Here is a 16,182-nt window from a genome sequence, read left to right as displayed (position 1 = left end):
GCGTTTCTGATTTATCCATTATCATCCATCTTACTTCTTGTTTCAGTTGCTCATAGTCTTCTTGAGTCGTAGGATCAATTGTCTGCAAAAATAGAATTAAAAAAAAAAAAAAAAAAAAAAAAAAGAAGCTAAATTCATTTATTATGAAATTAAAAATATTTAAGGATCGGTGCATCTACAAATTTAATCTCATCTAGAGTGTGTATGTATAATTACCTTGAGTTCAGAAGTATATTTGAGGAATTGTGGGCTCAATTAAAGTCACTCAACTTTTGGAAAAAAATAAAACAGTCCTCATATATTATGGAATTCACATTTTGACCCAACAAAAATTTGAATTTTTGCCTTTTCTCTCTTTTTTTCATTTCCTCTCATTCTCTCTTATACTTTCTTCTTCGTTTGATTGAATTACTTGAGAAATACTATTCCTTTGAAGGTTACAAGGTAAGATGCCCATATATATATATATATATATATATATATTGGAGATTTGTTTTAATTTTAATATATTGGTTAATTGCTTGATATTTAGAGTTAGATTTGAGTTTTCATTGGTTTATGAGTTGAATTTTATTGGGTTAGTAGAAATTTTTTTAAAAACCTAATTTATAAGATTTGGGGCTTTTTTATTTTTTTGCTTTCTTAATTGATGAAAAATCAAGAATAGGTTTTTATTGAGTTGTTAATTTATCAACTTAGATATTTTGAACCCATTTACTAAAAATCTTGGCTATGTCCTTGCCCGTGTGCATTGGGCAAACGAGCAAAGACCTTGAACTAACTAGCTTGCGTTAACGAACTATGACCTCAAACTGTAACCGCAATTGTTGAAGTGGTCCCCAACCCCAAAAAAAAGTGAAGAATTGTTTTTGATGAAATTCTTTTTGTTTCATAAATTCGTCTGCTTTGTTTGACTATAGAATTAATTAGGGTTTATAATTGAATAAGAAAATAAAAATTTTAGATTAATAGCACATGGGTTTATCAAAGGTGGAGTGCAGGTATAACTCTTTTATTTCTTTCTATAATTCATATATGGGATCAAATTGGCATTGAGAAAAATAGAAAAAACATTAGGATTTAAAGAGATAAAATATGAGGGGTAATATCGGCCATGTTTGACTTATTATTTTTATCCCTATTCCCAATCTTATTCTCCAAATAATGTTTGGCACATCATTCTAGAAATATTACCCTATTTTTTAATTACTTTTAGACCCCATAAGGTTATTAATTTCATCAAATATACCGTGAAAAAAAAGTTTAAAAATTATCAAAAATACCCCCGCAACCTATACTTGCCAGATTCCGGCAACCACCATCGGTGGTAGCCGGAATCTGTACAACGGCCTACTTGACGACCATAAATGTTCGGAATTTCACCGATCTGGCCGTGAACGACGTCCAAAGAAATGGCCGTCGTTGAGGTCAACGACGGCCAAAGAAATAGCCGTTGTTGAGGTCAACGACGGCCAAATCTTGGCCATCATTAACCGAAAACGACGGCCATATCTTTGGCCGTCGCTGACGGCCAAAGATGGCAATCGTTTTGGCCTTTTTTGGCCGTTGATGGCCATAGCAGGCCTGACGGCCAAAGATATGGCCGTTGTTTTGGCCTTTTTCGGCCGTCGACGGCCACAGCAGGCCTTAGATCTGACCTTTTCTGGTCCAATCCATGGTGGATATGGCCGAAAAAAGCCATAACGAAGCGTTACGACACAGATCCGACCGGTCTATGTCGTAACGCGATTTTCCGGCCAGATTCCGACTGTGGTGGCCGGAATCTGGCACTGCAGGTGGTGGGGGTATTTTTGTCATTTTACATATTGGGGTATTTATTAAATTAGCAAACTTAGGGAGTTTTTTTTATAAATTTTTAAATTTTACCTCGTAATACTCCCATATTTAATTATCCAATACTATCCTCAAAATCTTATCCAAAATAATAAACCAAACGCACCCCCATTACTCCAAAAAATACAAAGTATGAGTACAACGATAATATTTATTATTTAATGTCCATAGGGCGCGTCATCTAGTATGTCCACATGAATAGCAAAATATGTTGATTCATACAGAATTAGCATTCTTTAACATCATTAATCAAGAATGCCTGAACCTTTCTTCACCATTTTTAACTTTTCAATTAAATCTGCTTAATTACGATTAAAAAAAAAAAAAAAAAAAAAAACACTAAGGCAAGTTTTAATTAGACATATTTATATATATTTTTTTATTTTAATGCATATTAATTCTAGTAATTTAATTTAATTTATTTGCTTAAAAAGTAAATTTCGTAATTTAAGAAACTTGATAGAAAACTAAATTTATATTAATATTTAATACATGGAATCGTTCACCAAACAAGTTATTACATTCTGTTTAGTAATAGAGATTATATTATATTATTCAATACCATCCAATATTCTGGCATACAAACCAGTGGCGGATCCAGGATTTTTGCCTAGAGAGGGCCTCCCCAACTCTACCATTGATTGTCAAACAACTAGTGAAAACTTTAAAAAATCACTAAACCTTAAGTAAAAAAAATAATGCAATATCAAGAACCTGAGAGAAAAGAATATAATAACACAATACTTTCATACTTGAATAAACGTATGAGAAACAAAATTTTGATAAATATGTTGACTAAACCAATTTTTTTTTTTTAAAAAAAAAATTTTGGCTTTCAAAGATTATAATATAAATTTTCATGACTTAAATTAAGTCAACGTTGCGTTGACTTTTAATACGAATTAATAAAAAAAATGGGATTTTTCTTGATATAAACATAGATAGTAACTTAAATTTCTTTAATAATTTTGAGCAGCTGGATGGCGACGTTTGAAATGTAGGAAAGTGGTGGGTGAAAGGTGAAGAATAATATCCTTTAAAATATGGTTAAGGTTTTAATTTGGGAAAACATATTCATTTTTAAACATAAAACACAAAATAAACTCACAAGATCGATGTATATTTCCCTCAAATTAGAATAAAAAACCTCCAAAAAAAAAAAAAAAAAGAGCATAATTCAATCCCAAAAGAAACTAAATTGAAATGAGGGATACACATACCTAAAACTGATAAAATATAAAACGAAACTTATAGTGGCAACTTAAGTAGTGAAAGCTTCAACAATTTCAGTCTTCAAAAGTTTTAAGAGCAAATAGCATGAGACAAAGAATGAGAGAATGTGAGAGTAAATAATTTTGCAGATAAAATCATAAAAAGCATATGGAGCTGTGGAGAAAAAGAATGGATAAAGTTTTAAACTTTTAATATAACGTTGACTTAGAATATTATATATTAATAATAAATTTTTTGTGGACCTAAATATATATATAATAATTTTTATTTTTTTAAAATATAAGCGTAGCCTAAGTATATATATTAATAACAATTTTTTGTGAGTCAATATATTAATAATTTTTTTAAAATCTTGAGGCCTTATCCTCAAAAGGGATAGATCCGCCCTGATACAAACACTCCCTTGAATACTTATTCCATACATAAAGGTGTGTAGACAATTTATTTTAATAGTAATAGAACTGTCTTCAAAGTAATGGGTCTCTGAGCAATGAGGCAACTTGTTCTTTAATTTTAGTAGGATCACTGAAGGCATCAATATCACGATCATCCTTGTACACAAATTCCATTGTACGACAATAATTGAGAATCCGTTCAAGCAGAGGCATCGATACAGCAGTTGGTTTGAGCATGGCCTCATTCAAATCTTTCCAAGCGTCCGCAACTTGTTCCAGAATCACCCTAATTGCCTCGTCTTCCGAAACACCATACTGCTTCATGTAGCATTCAACAGCAGAGGGAACATGTCCTCTCTTTTGCCCAAACTAATTCATAATTCATGCATACTGTTAGATAATTAAGTTTTTACTAGAATATATAAAGTATTGCGGTAAAAAATTAATTACTCAGCATTTTTGTTTAGGAACAGGTAAAGCTCAGATCAGATCAGGAGAGGATCCTGATCTCATATTCATACCCTGTGTGACGCTTTGTCATCCAAGAGTCTGCCGATAAGATCTGCTGCTTTTATAACTTTGTGATTAGAGCACAACCAATCAAAATCCTCTTTAGTTGCACGCAAGCCAATGAAGGTAATCGATATTATCAATCGGCAGCTAGCAGTTTCCAGTGCAACACTCATATATTCCTCAAATGTCGGAACCTACCCTTTATTGAACCATACGGCTTCAGTATAATAGGCCTGTGCCACTCTTTGCGCCTATGGAGGATACATAACCCAAGAAAGGTTAAAGAAAGAATCTTAATATACGGTAACACTCTAATGATCATGTCAACAAGAATCTCTGGATGGATGCATATATATGTCCACAATCAATAGCGCCGACAAATAATGTTTTATACTGCAAGACAATTAATGCTGTTTTTGTTTCAAATTTAAGGGAATTTATTCATGTCATTTATAAAACCATGTGAAGGGCAAAGCTTGATATCACCTACCAACTTTTTTGGATAACTTATGCTGTATGGTCTTCCTTCCCCAGTCGTATCTTCCTCAATTACACCGAAAACATCAAAGAGCGTCTTGTAAATAAATTTCATGTAGTCTGGAAGTGTATCTATGGCGCCAATGTCCCATCTGAAGGTAAAATAACCATTCACATCTTTTATAAAATTGAAGCCAGAATTTTGAAAATTAAAATGATTATAAATATACAATTTCTTAATTTATAATGAAAACTCTAAGGGGGTCAATTTAAGCTGTATGCGATATATATCTGTAATTTACCTTCTAATTGCTTCTGTAAAGAGTGTGAGTTCTTCAAATGTACCATAGGAATCGTACGTATCATCTATGAGGATTTGCATAGAGAAAACTATAATTAATGAGAGAAACAGAGGAACAGAGGAGAGGAAATATGCCACACGGCTTCTCATTAAAGTAGCAGATATAAATACACAAGATTGTAACAGATTGAAAACTTATCACTAAAGATAAGTGTACAGTTGCAACTTAAAATACAAATTCAAAAATTAAACAAACAGAAGCAGTTACAACAATTTATGAGAAGGAATCAGAAGACTCTCTAATATGCCCCCTCAAGATTGGGGTCGTGTGACGAGACCAATCTTGGATTTAAGTCAAAGAAACCGAGACCTGGGAAGAGGTTTCGTAAGGGCATCAGCAAGCTGATCATCACTTGAAACATGAGAAACATGTAAGATGCCATTTTGAACTTGCTCACGAATAAAATGAAAATCAATGGCAACATGCTTCATCTTGGAGTGAAAAACTGGATTTGAGTACAACTTGGTTGCCCCGATAATGTCACAATAAATCACAGGTGATTGAAGAAGAACAACACCAAGTTTTGTCAAGAGAGAACTTATCCAGTTAAGCTCTGCAGTTGTGGCAGCTACTGGCCTATATTCAGCCTCCGTAGAGGATCTAGCAACTGTTCTTTGCTTCTTGGAACTCCATGAGATAGGATTACGACCAATATAAACAACATAGGCACTAGTAGATGTGAAATCATCCTTGTTGCTAGCCAAGTCAGAATCGGAAAAGGCATGTAAAGAGAGCGGGTCTGCATCAGCAAAAGCATGTAAAGAGAGTGGTGAATCATGGTAAAGTTGAATGCCATCACTAGAGGAATTACACTAATAACGCAGGAGATGTTTCATAAGAATCCAATGTTCTGAGGTTGGCTGATGCATGTATTGAGAAAACTTGTTAACAGCAAAGGCAATGTCTGGTCGTATGATCAGTAAGTATTGTAAGCTGCCAACAATTGTTCTATACTCTGTGGGATCCTTGAGAAGAGAACCTGAGTGCAATGTAATTGGAGGACTGGTAGGTAATGGAGTATTTACTGGTTTAGCATCCATCATTTTTGTACGAGTAAGAAGATCAACAATGTAACGTCTTTGAGAGAGCAATATACCATGATTATTTGGAATAACTTCCACACCAAGAAAATATGATAAGTGGTCCAGATCTTTTAGAGAAAATAGGTGAGAAAGCAATTGCATTAACTTGTGAACCATAGCATCATCATTACTGGTAAGAATAATGTCATCCACATAAACCAGAAGATAGAGAAGGTTACCACCAGTGTTTAGAACAAAAAGAGATGTATCGGCATGAGAATTGTGAAACCCGGAAGCAACAAGAAATTTGCGAAGCTCATGGTACCATGCTCGTGGAGCTTGTTTAAGCCCATAAATTGCTTTCCGAAGCTTGCAAACATGAGTTGGATTATCTAAATCAACAAAGCCTGGAGGTTGGGACATATAAACATCGTCAGAGAGATGACCTTGCAAAAAGGCATTGTTTACATCCAATTGTCGTAGAGACCAACTATGACTCACAACAAGGCTAAGAACTAAACGAACTGTAGTAGGCTTCACCACAGGACTAAAAGTGTCATGGTAGTCAATTCCTGGTCGTTGATGAAAGCCTTTCGCTACCAAGAATGTTTTGTGCTTGTCAATAGAACCATCAGAGTGACATTTAGTTCGAAAAATCCACTTACATCCAACTATATTATGACTAGAATCTAATAGGACAAGCTCCCATGTCCCATTTCGAACAAGCGCATCATATTCTTCAGACATGGCCTGACGTCATTTTGGATCTTTGAGGGCTTGGGTCACAATGGTTGGTTTTACATCATAAGGGTGAGAGAGATGTGTGGAGAGATTAAGTTTCTGGATTGGTTTTTGGATGTTGTTTTTGGCTCTAGTTGTCATTGAATGTATGGGTGGTGGCTGTGAAGTTGCGTTATGGACAGGGATAGATGTGTTTGGTTGGGTGTCGGATGAAAGCACAGAGGTGGTTAGTTAGATAGGAGACTCATGCGATATGTGTGGGGTTGTGCTAGTAGCAGGGAACGAAGCATCACATGAGGGTTGTCCTTGAGGTTGAACTACAGATGGTGTGTTGAATGTCCCGGTAGAAGCTTGGTTGGTTGGAACTGTGATGATGGGAGGAATCCATGTGGAGACGGTGTCAGGTTATGGACAGACATATTGCATGGATAAAGTAAGAGAGGGAAAGACGGACTCAACAAATTTGACATGACGAGAGACATACATTCTAGATGTGGGAGGATGATAGCACAGATAAGCACTTTGAGTAAGAGAATAGCCTAGAAAAATACAAGGCTTGGAACGAGACTCAAGTTTGTGAGATGAATAAGGACGTAACTATGGGCAGCACAAACAACTGAAAATCCTAAGTTTAGAGTAGTTTGGGGGAGAGCCAAAAATGTTTTCATAAGGAGATGATAGATTTAGTGTGGAAGTGGGCATCCGATTTATTAGATAAACAGCAGTGGCAAAGGCATGAGTCCAAAATGTTGAAGGAAGTGATGCATGAGAGAGGAGAGTGAGACCTGTTTCGACAATGTGACGATGACGTCTTTCAGAGTACCCATTGTGTTCAAGAGTGTGTGGTGGAGTAGTAAGGTGAGTGATCCCATTGGTAGCAAGAAAAGGTCAAAGAGCCAAGTATTCACCACCATTATCGGAGTAAAGTGTATGAATTTTATTTTGAAAGTGTGTTTCCACAATGGCTTTAAATCTGATAAACACGTCTTTAACTTCCGATTTCTGTTGAAGGGGATAAAACCAAATGTATTTAGTGAAGTGATCAACAAATATGACATAATATTTAAAACCATCATGGGAGATAACAGGGGAAGTCCACACATCAGAGAAAATAATTTCAAGTGGTTGAGAGGAGACAACAGTAGATGTAGAGAAAGGTAATTTATGGCTTTTATTGCAGTGACAAGCATTACACAAAAAATCAGAGATTAGAGAGGAAGACAAATCTAGCTAATAATGCGAAACAATATGTTTTAAAATGGGAAATGCAGGATAGCCTAATCTATGATGCCACTCAGATGAAGAAGTTTTGACACTAGAAAAGGCTATTAATGGAGATGTTGGGGAAGAAGAAACCGACCATTCATACACCCCATCCTTCGTGTGACCCTTCAAAAGGATTGCCCCCATGCGAAGTTCATTCACATGAAAAGAGGATGGTAAGAATTCAACAGAAACATTGTTTGATGTACAAAATTGAGAAATGGAAATTAGATTCTTTTTCATGCGAGGGACACATAAAGCATTGTCTAATTTAAATGATGTGTTATGAGTGGTAAAAGATGTAGAACCAGTGTGAGTTATAGGAAGACTCGATCCATCGCCAATCATAATGTCATCTGAACCATTGTAAGGTGTGTGGAGAGATAGATTACTCAGGTCGGCAGTGACATGATGAGAAGCACCACTGTCCAGTAGCCATTGCGGAGTGGTGGGAGTAGTGTTGGCTGCAAAATGAGCTCGAGGTTGCCATGGTGTCGTATTGGGTTGATTTAGCACCAAGCGACAAGAGGGACATCTCTTGGCAGTGTGTCCCTGTAGTCCACATATCTGGCAATAACCAAGATAAGGTCGAGAAGAAGGTCATTGGCTATGAGACGAGTTTTGTCCAGCGTTAGGAAACGCGGAGGAGCGATTATTGGTATTGGGTGAAGGAGGCCAACCTGTACTGTTGTTACTAGAGTGTGTTGATGGATGCCAATTATTATTGGTGTTACCATAGTTGAAAGAGGGATGCCAACTTCTAGTGTTACAATTTGTAGGATTTGCTGAGGCTGGGAAATGAGAGGGTTCAGATTTTGTACCTTAAAGAGATGCTTCAAAATTTAGAAGCTTTTCGTGGAGCTCATCAAACGTGATCATGGTATCGCGGGCTTGAATTGCACGTATAAGCTCTTTATAGTCATCCCCAAGACCATCAAGAATTTTGCCTGTGAGGTCATCTTCATCCATTGGTGCCCCAAGAATAGCAAGTTCATTAGCCCGACACTTCACCAATTGAAGAAACTCTGTAATAGTTTGAGACCCCCTAGTTAGATTTTTAATTTGATTATTTACCTGCTTGATGCGCCCTCGAGATGGCCTGGCATATGTGTTTTCTAGGATCAACCAAGCTTCTGTTGATGTTTTGGCTTTAGCAATGAACGGGATAAGTGTGGGAGAAAGAGATCCAACTAAAGCATTAAGGATCAGTTGGTCTTGTCTAATCTAGGTATTGCGAGCAGGATTTGGTAAAGTGGTGTTGTTTTGAGTGATAGTGGAGGGTGGACAAGGTTTGGATCCATCTATATATCCTAAGAGGTCATAGCCGACAAAGAGAGTGTGGAATTGAAGTTTCTAGGAAATGTAATTGGTTGTGGTGAGTTTGAGTGGGGTTTGGGCAGCGATATTGATGGAGATGAGAGATGTGTTTGGTTCATTCGTGTTTTGAATAACAGGTGGAGAGTTGGAATTATTGGTTGTTGTCATGGTACTGGTGGCTAGAGAAGAGAGCAGCAGCAATTAAAGGCTCTGATACCATATAATTAATGAGAGAAACAGAGGAACAGAGGAGAGGAAATATGCCACACGGCTTCTCATTAAAGTAGCAAATAAATACACAAGATTGTAACAGATTGGAAACTTATCACTAAAGATAAGTGTACATCTGTAACTTAAAATACAAATTAAAAAATTAAACAAATAGAAGTAGTTACAATAATTTATGAGAAGGAATCGGAAGACTCTCTAATAAAAACTTCTGTCAATTTCCTTATGCCATATGCATATTTTGGCTCAAAGAACATTCCCAAGATCCAAAAATATTCCTCCACCATTCTGTTTCTAATGTAAGGTAGCTTTTTAGTAAAGCCTAAAGTTTTTCGCCACCTGAAATAATAAATCTTCATATATGAAAACTAATTCCTCAGATCAAGTTAGCACAAGTAATTGATATTTTAATTAATGAACGAGAAAAGTGTGTGTGTATATATATATATATTGATAAATGAACAGAAGTGTTCCAATACTCTTCCTAATATATAAAAACTGAAAAAAAAAAAAAAAAAAAAGCTTCCTCTTTACGAGTTAGTATAGGTAATTAATATAAAAATTAATGAACAGAGAAAAATATATAACTCTCACCATATATATGATTATGATTGTTGATAACTTTACTAATATTCTAAAACTTTCAGTTTAGCTTTGTTTTTTTTTTTGGAGGGGGGGGGGGGGGGGGGTGGTGTTGGGGGGTGAACAACCTTGAGAAAATATAAAATGTTGTTTAAAGAATGGGTTTTCAATTCATTGATTACTAGGGTTACATCCTTATATAGGAAGTATACGATCTCCTAAATCCCCTAATTATGTCAATTGCAGATTCCACAAATTTTGTCTGACATAATTAGGAGATTACATAATATTACCTGATTACAAATATTTACACGATATTATGAAAATTAACACTCCCCCTCAAGTTGGTGCGTAGATGTCACACCTGCCCAACTTGTCTAACACTTGTGAGAAAATACGTTTGGAGACAGCTTGGTAAGAATATCGGCCAATTGATCTCTGATCGAACTTGGGTAGTTCAATAATCTTTTCATCCAGTTTTTCTTTGATGAAAAATCTATCTACTTCAACGTGCTTCGTACGATCATGTTGAACTGGATTGTGAGCAATGTCACATGCTGCTTTATTGTCACAATATAACTGGATTGGTTGATAGGTTGATAATCCAAATCTTGTAGTAGAAATCTTAGCACAAAGCTTCACAAATCCCAGTGCCATTCCCAAATTCTGCTTCAGCGCTTGAACGTGCCATAACATTCTGTTTCTTGCTTCTCCACGTGACTAGATACCTCCTACAAAAAGTGAAATAACCAGAAGTAGATCGTCTGTCATCCACTGCTCCAGCCCAATCAGCATCAGTATATGCATGCACATTTTGGTAGTCCTTATTTTTAGAAAATAAGATTCCCTTTCCAGGAGCATGTTTTAAATATCTCAGGATACGCATAACTGCGTTCATATGCTGCTCTCCAGGATTATGCATGAACTGACTGACTATACTTAATGCATAAGCAAGATCTGGCCTAGTGTGAGACAAATACATCAGTCTTCCCACAAGTCTTTGGTATCTCCCTTTGTCAACTGGTACTTGATCAGTCTCGACTCCTAATTTCAAGCCTTCTTCGATTGGTGTATCAGCTGGTTGACATGCTGACATACTAGTTTCCTGTAGCACATCCAAGGCATATTTTCTTTGTGATAGAAAGACACCTCTGTTAGATCTAGACACTTCAATTCCGAGAAAATATTTCAAAGAACCTAAGTCCTTCATCTCGAATTCTTCTGATAAGTACTTTTGCAATGCCTTCCTTTCTTTTGGATCATTTCTTGTAACTACCATATCATCCACATATACAATAAGTGCAGTGATCTTTCCTTGTTGTTTTTTAAGGAATAGTGTGTGATCTGAATTGCTCTGATGGTAACCAAAAAACTTCATAGCTTTGGTGAATCTCCCAAACCATGCCCTCAGAGATTTTTTTAACCCATACAATGACTTCTTTAACTTACATACCTTTTGGCTATGTTTCACTGGTAAAATACACCCTGGTAGAGGATCCATATAGATTTCTTCAGACAATTCTCCATGTAGGAAAGCATTCTTCACATCGAACTGCTGTAATGGCCAATCCAGGTTTGCAGCTAAAGATAATAAGACACGTACCGTGTTGATTTTAGCTACAGGTGCAAATGTCTCTGTATAGTCGATCCCGTGGGTTTGGGTGTACCCTTTTGCTACTAGTCTTGCTTTGAATCTCTCAATTGTACCATCAGCTTTATACTTCACAGTGTAAACCCATCGACATCCAACAGTTTTTTTCCGGGTGGACGATCAACAAGTTCCCAAGTCTCATTCTTCTGTAACGATTTCATTTCCTCATTCATAGCAACTTTCCATTTTGGATCAGATAAGGCTTCCTGCACACTGTTAGGAATAGATACAGTAGATAATTGATTCACAAATGACATATTCAATTCTGACAGACGATGGTTAGACACATAATGACTCATGGGGTATTTGACTTTACTAGATAGCTCTGGTTCGTATGTTGGTTTGGGAATCCCTCTAGTATTACGTGGTGGTAACTCTTTCCTAATTGGTTTAGACTCTAAATCATGAATATTCTCAACAAATGATGGTTGTGACATACCAGGAATAAGAGACTCGGACTAAGAAGCTTCTACGGTTGGGTTTGATACCACCTCCACATTACCATCATCCACTTCATCTTCTTGTCAAACAATAGGTCTAGTTTGTGACTCATGGTCTCCCACATCTTGAACGTCATCTTGAACTGCATAGTCAAGAGTCTGAATTTCTTCTTGACAATACTCCCCCTGAAGTTCAGACTCAGAAGGAAAATACATCAACTCTTCATGGAAAACAACATCCATCATTACAAACGTCTGTTGAGTTGGAGGATGATAACATCGATTCCCCTTTTGATGAACACCATACCCAACAAAAACACATTTCAATGCACGAGGGGACAACTTGTTGTGTTGATGTTTATGGAGGTGAACAAATGCAATACAGCCAAAAACATGAGGCTATAAGTTCGGGACCATTGGAGTATTCACTGCTTTACCAAGAGCCTGAAAAGGTGTCTCAAACCGAAGAGAACTAGAGGGTACCCGATTGATTAGGTAAGCTGCAGAAGTAAGTGCTTCTCCCTAAAAAGATAACGGCATGTGAGCCTCTATTAATGAGGCACGAACGACCTCCAATAAGTGTCGATTTTTTCGCTCAGCAACACCATTTTGTTGGGGTGTGTTGGGACAAGTAGTCTGATGAATGATACCATGTGTTGCTAAGTACTGTTGAAGATTTGAACTTTGATATTCTCCTCCATTGTCACTTCGAAAGAAATGAACCTATGCATTATACTACGTACGAACCATTTTGTGAAATCTCTGAAAGAGTAAATTAACCTCCCCTTTAGATTTCATTAGACATACCCAAGTCATTCTCGTACAGTCATCAATAAAAGTAACAAACCAACGAGATCCACTTAAAGTAGTAATTGGTGATGGCCCCCAGACATCTGAATGTATAAGCATAAAAGGACTGGGACTTTTAGTCATTGCTGTTGGAAATGGGACTCGATGGCTTTTTGATAGTTCACAAACATCACAGCGGAAATTACTGATATCATTTTTTTCAAACAAACTTGGAAAAAGTTTCTTCAGATAACCGAATGAAGCATGTTCGAGGTGCCGATGCCATAACCAAATGTCGTATTTTTGTTTATCCCTTTTAGAGTAATCTACAGTCAAAGCCTGTTGTAACACGGTAGAACTTTGTGACTCTAAATCCAAGTAATACAATTGCCCCTGTCTAATACCACAACAAATCATCTGCTTTGTTTGAATACTATTAAACTCACAAAATTCAGGCCAAAAAATCACCACACATTGTAAGCTTTTGGTTATTTTGGAGACTGACAACAAGTTATAATTTAGGGATGGGACAACTAAGACAGAATCTAAGTATAAAAAGTTTTTTAGGGTTAACGAACCTTCCCCAATAACCGGTTAGATTCACCATTGGCAGTAGAAACAAAGTTTTGTGAGGATGACTTAAGGTTAGACACATGCCTAGAATAAAATGTCATATGATCAGTAGCACCAGAATCAATTATCCATGCACTATTAGAAACAAATGTACACATATTTAAAGACTTACCATCATTTCCAGCAGCAGCTACAAATGATGAAGATTGTTGGACATCTGCTTTCTTTTCCACAACAACATCAACATCAGTAGAACTTTTTATTTTGTTGTTATTGAGCATGTCGGGTTTAGTCGTCTCTGAGTAACTTGCTTCCAAATTTGGAACTGAGTTTCGTAGAATTTCTCCACACATCCTACCTCTCAACAAGCACAACAGGCAAGTCACGGTGGCACAGCAACTGCTGATCAGAGTCACCGAAAACAGATCGAGTTTGACGTCAGCGTGGTGGTGTTTCTTGGTGATTGAAGTTGTTTGGGTGATGATGTGAATTTGCGGTAGATTTGTTGAAGATGGTTGGTTTTGGAATTTTTTTTTTTTCTGGGTATTTTGGTGTTGAATATGGCAGATTTGTTGAAGATGATTAGGATAGTCTGGAGGTTGAATATGGCAAGGGGTTGATATGCCAGGAAGTTTTGGTGTTGTTTTGCAGTTGGAGTTGATGGCTGGAGGATGTTTTCTGGTGACTGAAGTTTGGAGGATTGGATTGATTGCAGTTGTTTTCTCCTTCTTGGATTGACGACGATGAGATGATTACTCACCGGTGATTTTTTCGATGGCTGCTCTACAATGAGAATTTTTTTTTTTTTTAGAGATTAGAGAGTGGCTTTGATACCATGTTTGTTTAAAGAATTGGGTTTTCAATTCATTGATTTATCACTAAGGAGTTACATCCTTTATATAGGAAGTATACGATCTTTTAAATCCCCTAATTATGTCAATTGCGGATTCCACAATATTTTGTCTGACATAATTAGGAGATTACATAATATTTACCTAATTACAAAATATTTACACAATATTATGAAAATCTTAACAAATAAAATAAAATAAAGTTGTAAATCAATTTTGTGATGTAATTAAAAATAGGAACTTACTTTAAGATGTCACTGAGTTGCTTCTGGTGCCTCACTTGTAGTATGTTATAGTCAAACTTCGCAAATTTAAGCAAAGTTTTATTGTGAGAATTATCTCTTGCGTAGGTGGACATGAAAAATCTTGCCTCATGCCTTGGTACGCTCGTACGGATAGGAAATTTCAAAGCATGATTTATTTCTTCTGCAAGGTGAGTGCTTGCACGAGATGCCATTGACTTAAGCCGGGAGGCTGTAAAAGCGAGGGCTTCATCCAGAATATCTTCGCCGTGAATAGCGAAGTGTGCTGCCTCATGCAAATTTAGCATTCCTTGAACATCATTAATCAAGGATGACTTGAATTTCCTATCAACATCTTTAAACTTTTCAAATACATCTGCTCACAACAACGACCTTCAATTGGATATGTTCATATTTTATTAATTTCATGAGTGAGTATTATGAATATTATTTGACATTGTTTACTTACCACAGGAAACCTTAATTCCTTCTTGTCAAAAAGGTCGAAAATACACTGAAACAGTGTGGAGATCATTATAATGATCAATGTCACAATCATTATAAATTTTTTGCAAAGCATCTTCTATCTCTTCTTCAAAGTTATAAGCCGCACATAACTTTTGTAATGTATCAATCAAGTTCAATTTCTGTACTGGTGCATCTGTAGTATCCATTATCATCCTCTTTACCTCTTCTTTCAGTTTCTCATATTCTTCTTGAGTTGTAGGATCAATTTTCTGCAAAATAAATAAATAAATAATATATATATTTCTTTACCTTAAATTCAGAATCATCTTTGAGGAATTGGTCTCCCCATATCGCGGGATGGAAATTAGCAATGGGACGAATAGGTTTCGGTGGTGAAGTTGCAGCTGCTGAAACCTGAGTAGAAGACATATTTTCATTTTAATTAATCACAATTATTATCTGTAAATGTGAGTTTTTCCTAACGCGAACATACTCTTATATAGGAAAGCTACGTACATCTGCACACCGCACAACCGTTTTAAATTAAAACTATAAAAAATGAATATATTAGACCATACTTCTTCAATTGTTCTAGCACTTTTCTAAGGAGGAAGTGTCAAGCGGCAACTATACAGAGTCATTAATTAGTTTTTACTCAGCCACAGTAACGCTCAACGTGTCCAATGTTTTTTGTCTCTTAAATTCAAAGCGAGCTACTATATTTTTATGGGAAATAAGTGTACTTTGTCCATTTTTGTTTTGTTAGTTTTAGCGGATAGAAGGTGAATGACCTTAACACCCTCTTCCTCGCCATGCCAGCAAGTTCCTCCATGCCCAGAACCAGGGACGGAAGGAGAGGGACCCTCCTAAGTTTTAGATATTTTTGATCAATTTTACAAATTGCCACTAAATGAAAAGTAAATTACAAAAAAATTCAACTAATCAAATAAGTTAAGAATATACTACACATATATCATTCTCATATAACATTTCTCATACAACATTATGTGGTAAGATTAATTGGGTAAAAGTTTAATTAATTTAAATTAGCATTCATACTTGTCACATAATATATATAAGAAATATTGTATGAAAATGATGTATGTGTAATATTACTCATAAGTTAAACTCTTATTTTTCTTTTTGGGCTGTCAAAACCAAAACTCTCTTTCTCTACTTCT

At 36.1% G+C, this 16,182-nt stretch overlaps 1 pseudogene; it reads right to left on the bottom strand.

Annotated features, from left to right (window-relative positions):
- Positions 1-8,682: 8,682 nt before the first annotated feature.
- On the bottom strand, positions 8,683-15,430 carry LOC116128726 (annotated as a pseudogene).
- Between the last annotated feature and the right edge of the window lie 752 nt (positions 15,431-16,182).

This window comes from Pistacia vera, unplaced genomic scaffold, assembly GCF_008641045.1.
Source record: "Pistacia vera cultivar Batoury unplaced genomic scaffold, PisVer_v2 Contig202, whole genome shotgun sequence".
In the NCBI taxonomy this organism is placed as follows: Eukaryota; Viridiplantae; Streptophyta; class Magnoliopsida; order Sapindales; family Anacardiaceae; genus Pistacia; species Pistacia vera.
This window is presented reverse-complemented; position numbering and strand designations above follow the sequence as displayed.